At 43.3% G+C, this 6,170-nt stretch overlaps 2 long non-coding RNA genes across 3 annotated transcripts in view; one reads left to right on the forward strand and one right to left on the reverse strand.

Annotated features, from left to right (window-relative positions):
• Positions 1-3,780, reverse strand: part of LOC309692451 — a 28,459-nt gene extending 24,679 nt beyond the window's left edge. For both annotated transcript variants that reach the window (XR_014272311.1, XR_014272312.1), the window contains exons 1-2: positions 3,701-3,780; positions 3,241-3,423 (exon numbers count right to left, since the gene is read on the reverse strand). This is a non-coding gene — a long non-coding RNA (uncharacterized lncRNA). The remainder of the gene's footprint in view (positions 1-3,240; positions 3,424-3,700) is intronic.
• Positions 650-3,143, forward strand: LOC309692452. The gene is made up of 3 exons (XR_014272313.1): positions 650-1,014; positions 1,100-1,211; positions 1,292-3,143. It is a non-coding gene; the product is annotated as an uncharacterized lncRNA (long non-coding RNA).
• Positions 3,781-6,170: the final 2,390 nt, after the last annotated feature.

The raw sequence follows: 6,170 nt of genomic DNA on the forward strand, positions 1-6,170 counted from the left end.
TATTTTCTCTGAATGAGGGACCATTCCATTTTTAAGGAGCCGTTGGCAACTCTACTAACTAACCTTATGAATAAAATAAAGTTCACTATCAGTAACATCATAGCAACTGAACAGCTGTACAGAAACTCCGTCATGCTAGCTCGGGCAGTATGAGTTATTGCAACTGGGCCCTGTTTCAGGAAGCCGGTTTAGTGGAAAAACTGAGTAAGTATACCCTGAGTTAACGAAAACTCTGGGTTTTCGGTTTCACAAAGCGAGTTCAGCTGAAGCCTGAGTGAGTCACTATGACGACACACGCCGTGAAGCTAACCTGCCCCCTAGCAGGTTTACTACAACTAACCCTGACTGTCCCCGCCCCTTTGTCGGAAACCTGACAGTAGGAAGTGTCAGACATGGCGTGTCCCTTCCTTGAAGAGCCAGTAGATCGTGAAGCCCAAATTCTCCGCAGAGCTCTCCGCCGGGAGAGAGTGATCAGAGCGCGTTTGGACATTTTATCATTTCCTGATGATTTTCTGTGCGAACGTTACCGTTTCTCAGCACAATCTATAAGTTATGTGGATAACATCCTCAGGCCATATATTACGCATGTGACACATCGCGGACATGGTCTCAGTTCTGTACATATTATTTGTATTGCACTTCGGTTTTTTGCAAACGGGAGCTTTCTGTATAATATTGGTGACGCTGAGCACGTTTCCAAGGCTACCGTCTGTCGGGCAGTCAGGAATGTTACAGTTGCACTGAAACGTCTCCTGTACTCGTTTGTGGTGTTCCCCGGTCATAGACCCACAAGATTTATCAAAGAGGGATGCCACAAAATTGCAGGTATCAGGATGACCAAAACTTAATTTATGGTGTGGTGATACTTGGACTACTACTTAAATTTTACATTTATTTTCACGGTTCCCAGGCGTGATTGGCTGTACAGATGGCACTCACATTCCAATCATTGCTCCTTCAGTAAATGAAGGAGACTATGTGTACAGGAAGTCTTCCCACAGCATTAATGTGCAGGTACATAGTTCCCTGTAGCATTTCAAACTAACAAATTATATCATTATAGTAATGGATGCTAATTTGTGTTCTCTGCACTGTGAAGATCATATATGATGCTGCCAACATTATCACAAATGTGGAAGCCAAGTGGCCAGGCTCTGTCCATGACTCACAAATATTCCGTGAATGTACACTGAGCACAAAATTTGGACATGGTGAGTTGAGAATACTTTAAAATATATAAAGACCAATTGCTTCAGGGACATTTGAACTGAAGTGTATCCTTCTGTCTTAGGAGAGTTCACTGGCTACTTGCTTGGTGATAGGGGGTATCCATGTTTACCCTATTTGCTTACCCCTTACTCTGACCCTGAACCGGGCCCACAGCAGCGATATAATCTGGCTAATTGCAGGACAAGAGCCAGAATTGAAATGACTATCGGAATGCTTAAGGCCCGGTTCCAGTGCCTGCAAAGACTCAGGGTCACCCCAGAAAGGGCATGTGACATTATTGTGGCATGTGTGATTCTTCACAACATTGCCACAATTAGAGGAGAACACTGTCCTTCTGAACCAAACAGCAGCAGTGATCCAAACCATGAACATCCTGACCCTCCCACGGACATACAAGATGGAAGCGCAGTCAGAGACACCATATGTCACAATCATTTCTTTTGACCCATCACCTCAACATGTTGAAAGAAGAATAAACAGATTTTTTGTTCAACTGGCTTTATTGGTTGCCTGTGTTTCCTGTACACAAAGTATTAAAAGATGTAAACCTCATAAAGTGTCTCTGTTGCTTCCTCCTCTGTAACAGCTGTCAATGTTTCTTCATTATTTTCCTGTAGTAAAGAAATAAACAACATTGCTGTTCTACTGTAACCTCATATAATCTGTGGAGTATTACTCACAACTGCATGTTGGTCTGGCTCAACAGGAGGCTGCACCAGATGCAGTACACCACCACCATCAACTGATAGAATATGAGGTTTATACAGGTCACTTATAACTTACAAGGGACCAAATGGCAATTAACAAACATACCAAGCACCTTACACTTCATTGTCATTATGCTCTCAAAGACAACCAAGACTGAGGCAAGGCAAAATCAGTAGGAAAATAACTTCACTACAAAATAATCCATTATGGTGAAGAGTTTATCAAATGAATGAGTAGCACTGCAAAGGTGACTGTGAAGAAAGGATGTATGCACATCATGTATTATTTTGAATTTACCCCTTATGTAGGCACTTGTGTCTTGCGGGGTTATTGACTCAGAGGATGTCCCCGCAGAGATGCCTTCGGCCACAGGGCGCCCACTGTTTTGGCTGAGGGCCAACTGCTCAGCCTCTGAGTGGTGGTGGTGGAGGACCCCCACCTGTTTTTCGGGCCTCCGCTTTTTTTCTGTTGGCTATAACGGGCCACATTTGAGCATACAGAGTAAGCAAATATGGACTTGTAATGTGCTCAGATAATTTCAATAGGTGTTTACAGAAAGAAAATTAATGTAGCCTCTAACTGCAATTGATTTACATGGGACAAACAGACCAAGCACTATGGCTCATAATACAATTACACCTCACCTGTTTGGACTATATTTTTATATTTCATTTTTACTTGCTGCCAGGCACGTTTGGGGCCTGTTGGGTTGCACCTGCGCTCACATCACATCAGGAAATAAAATGTATAAAATAAAATAAAATATAATAAAATAACGTGTTAAATGGGTGGAAATCCCTAGATCAATGTTTAAATTAACACTCACGCATTGACTCTGTCGGCTATGTTTTGCCATGCATGCTCCCTGTCTTTCGCAGCTGTGGCTGTGTTACTTTTTTCCGCGGAATTTGCATGTCATCGGCATATGCTGCCGTCAGAATTTCGGCGTCAAGCGCTGTAAAATACATTGACCGCGCCTTCTTTCCCTCCGTCTCCATGGTGACTCGCTTAATCTGTGCTCCGCTTATCAGGGCTTTATGTATCCTCGTCCGCGCGCTTCACTTGGGGTTAAAGCAACTCCGCGTTGACTGAACTAATTGTTATCAGCCTTTCTGAAACCGAATATTCCGAGTTGGACAGTTCGGGGTTACTCAACCCTGAGTATCGTTTTTCACTCTGAGTTTTCTAAACCGGCTTCCTGAAACAGGGCCCTGACGGTAAAAAGTCAGCACAACAAAAATAAACTCCACCTAAACTTAGTTCATATCTGACCCAGATAGACTGCAGCTCATAACTTCTTACCTGAAGTTCAGTTCACCTGACACTCGGACCGGCGGCTGCCTCGGGTCTCTCCTCCTGCCTCCCCTTCCCTCATCCACCTGCTGGCCTCTGTGGAAGCCCCGCCATAGCCACCGCCAAACAACTGAGTTATTTTTACACATCGACCTGCATCTGGCCAATCCACCACCTCTCATTGTTCATGCCCTTACAAAATAAAAATAAAAAATAAGTCACCGGGCATATGCCCGGTATGCCCGATGGCCAGTCCAGCTATGTTAACCTGCAACCAAATCTGCAGCTCCATACAGCAATGTTACGACTTAGATTATATCTTATAACTCATAACTCTTATGTTAGCTGCCCTCAGTAGCATACTGTCTGAAATATTCGACGGCTGCAATAATTCTTTAAGTGTTATTTTTTCCTTGGTATTCTAATTTCACCGAAGTTTACTAAACTCAACAAACTTAATATTACTTACCGGGACATTTATTCTGTCCTCATTTTCTTTCACCGAAAAATTGTTTCCTGCGGTGCCATCTTTCGTGCTTGGCTCTCCTACCTTTGCCAACGTGATGCACGTAGCGCAGAAGCCGATGCTGCATTCACTTACACTCGGATATCTGAGCTTCACCGTGAAAACATAATCGGACATTTGATATTTGATTGAATTGTATTGTTCTGCCTTTGGGGTGGCACCTGGGGTGGCCAGTCTGGTTGGGGGGGTGGCCTGTGCCCCCCCAGGCCACCCCGCTGGACACGCCATTGATTGGCTTACCACGACTACTTTATTCTTCCTCAGTCAAACAGCAGCACTCATGCGATTGTTTTGCCCCCTTAGCTCCAGCTCTTGTGCTAGACCAGGGGTCAGCAACCTGCGGCTCCGGAGCCGCATGCAGCTCTTTAGTCCTCAAAGTGCAGCTCCGCGTGGTTTGGGAAAATAAATTGTTTTTTTAAGTAATTAGCTGAAGTGTATTTTATTAATGTTAATTCTTTTTTAACTTGTAGTTCTAAATTGGAAGATTATTGTGATGTTGAAATATAAATATAAAATTATATTTTTTGATCGCTCAAAATAAGCGTCGCACTTGCAGAAGCCGGTGTACCCGCCGAAACGCCGTGCATTTATCGAGACTTTCAACCCCAGGGCCCTATTTCAGGAAGCCGGTTTAGTGCAAACTCTGAGTAAGTAAACCCTGAGTTAACGAAAACTCTGGGTTTTCGGTTTCACAAAGCGAGTTTAGATTAATCCTGAGTGAGTCACTATGACGACACACTCCGTGAAGCTAACCTGCCCCCTAGCAGGTTTACTTCAACTAACCCTGACGTTCTCCGCCTCTTTGTCGGAAACCTGACTGTAGGAAGTGTCAGACATGGCGTGCCCCTTCCTTGAAGAGCCAGTAGATGTTGAAGCCCAAATTCTCTGCAGAGAGAGTGATTAGAGCGCGTTTTATCATTTCCTGATGATTTCCTGTGTGAACGTTACCGTTGTTCAGCACAATCTATAATTCATTTGAATAACATCCTCAGGCCTAATATTGCTCATGTGACACATCGCGGACATTCTCTCAGTTCTGTACATATTATTTGTATTGCACTTCGGTTTTTTGCAAACGGGAGCTTTCTGTATAATATTGGTGACGCTGAGCACGTTTCCAAGGCTACCGTCTGTCGGGCAGTCAGGAATGTTACAGTTGCACTGAAACGTCTCCTGTACTCGTTTGTGGTGTTCCCCGGTCATAGACCCACAAGATTTATCAAAGAGGGATTCCACAAAATTGCAGGTATCAGGATGAACGAAACTTAATTCATGATGTGGTGATACTTGAACTACTACTTAAATTTTACATTTATTCTCACGGTTCCCAGGCGTGATTGGCTGTATAGATGGTACTCACATTCCAATCATTGCTCCTTCAGTAAATGAAGGAGACTATGTGAACAGGAAGTCTTTCCACAGCATTAATGTACAGGTACATAGTTCCCTGTAGCATGTCAAACTAACAAATTATTTCATTATAGTAATGGATGCTAATTTGTGTTCTCTGCACTGTGAAGATCATATGTGATGCTGCCAACATTATCACAAATGTGGAAGCCAACTGCTCAGCCTCTGTGAGTGGTGGTGGTGGAGGACCCCCACCTGTTTTTCAGGCCTCTGCTTTTTTCTGTTGACTATAACGGGTCACATTTGAGCATACAGAGTAAGCAAATATGTACTTGTAATGTGCTCAGATAATTTCAATAAGTGCTTACAGAAAGAAAATTAATGTAGCCTCTAACTGCAATTGATTTACATGGGACAAACAGACCAAGCACTATGGCTCATAATACAATTACACCTTACCTGTTTGGACTATATTTTTATATTTCATTTTTACTTGCTGCCAGGAACGTTTGGGACCTGTTGGGTTGCACCTGCGCTCACATCACATCACGAAATAAAATGTATAAAATAAAAAATAAAATAAAATATAATAAAATAACGTGTTAAATGGGTGGAAATCCCTAGATCAATGTTTGAATTAACACTCACGCATTGACTCTGTCGGCTATGTTTTGCCATGCATGCTCCCTTTCTTTTGCAGCTGAGGCTGTGTTACTTTTTTTCCGCAAAATTTGCATGTTATCGGCATATGCTGCCATCAGAATTTCGGCCTCAAGTGCTGTAAAATACATTGACCGCGCCTTCTTTCCCTCCGTCTCCATGGTGACTCGCTTAATCTGTGCTCCACTAATCAGGGCTTTATGTATCCTCGTGCGCGCGTTTAACTCGGGGTTAAAGCAACTCCGCGTTGACTGAACTACTTGTTATCAGCCTTTCTGAAACCGAATATTCCGAGTTGGACAGTTCGGGGTTACTCAACCCTGAGTATCGTTTTTCACTCTGAGTTTTCTAAACCGGCTTCCTGAAATAGGGCCCAGGTGCCCATAGGCCAATTATGGATCTT

The sequence above is a fragment of the Aulonocara stuartgranti genome, assembly GCF_965226115.1.
Source record: "Aulonocara stuartgranti genome assembly, chromosome: 17".
In the NCBI taxonomy this organism is placed as follows: domain Eukaryota; kingdom Metazoa; phylum Chordata; class Actinopteri; order Cichliformes; family Cichlidae; genus Aulonocara; species Aulonocara stuartgranti.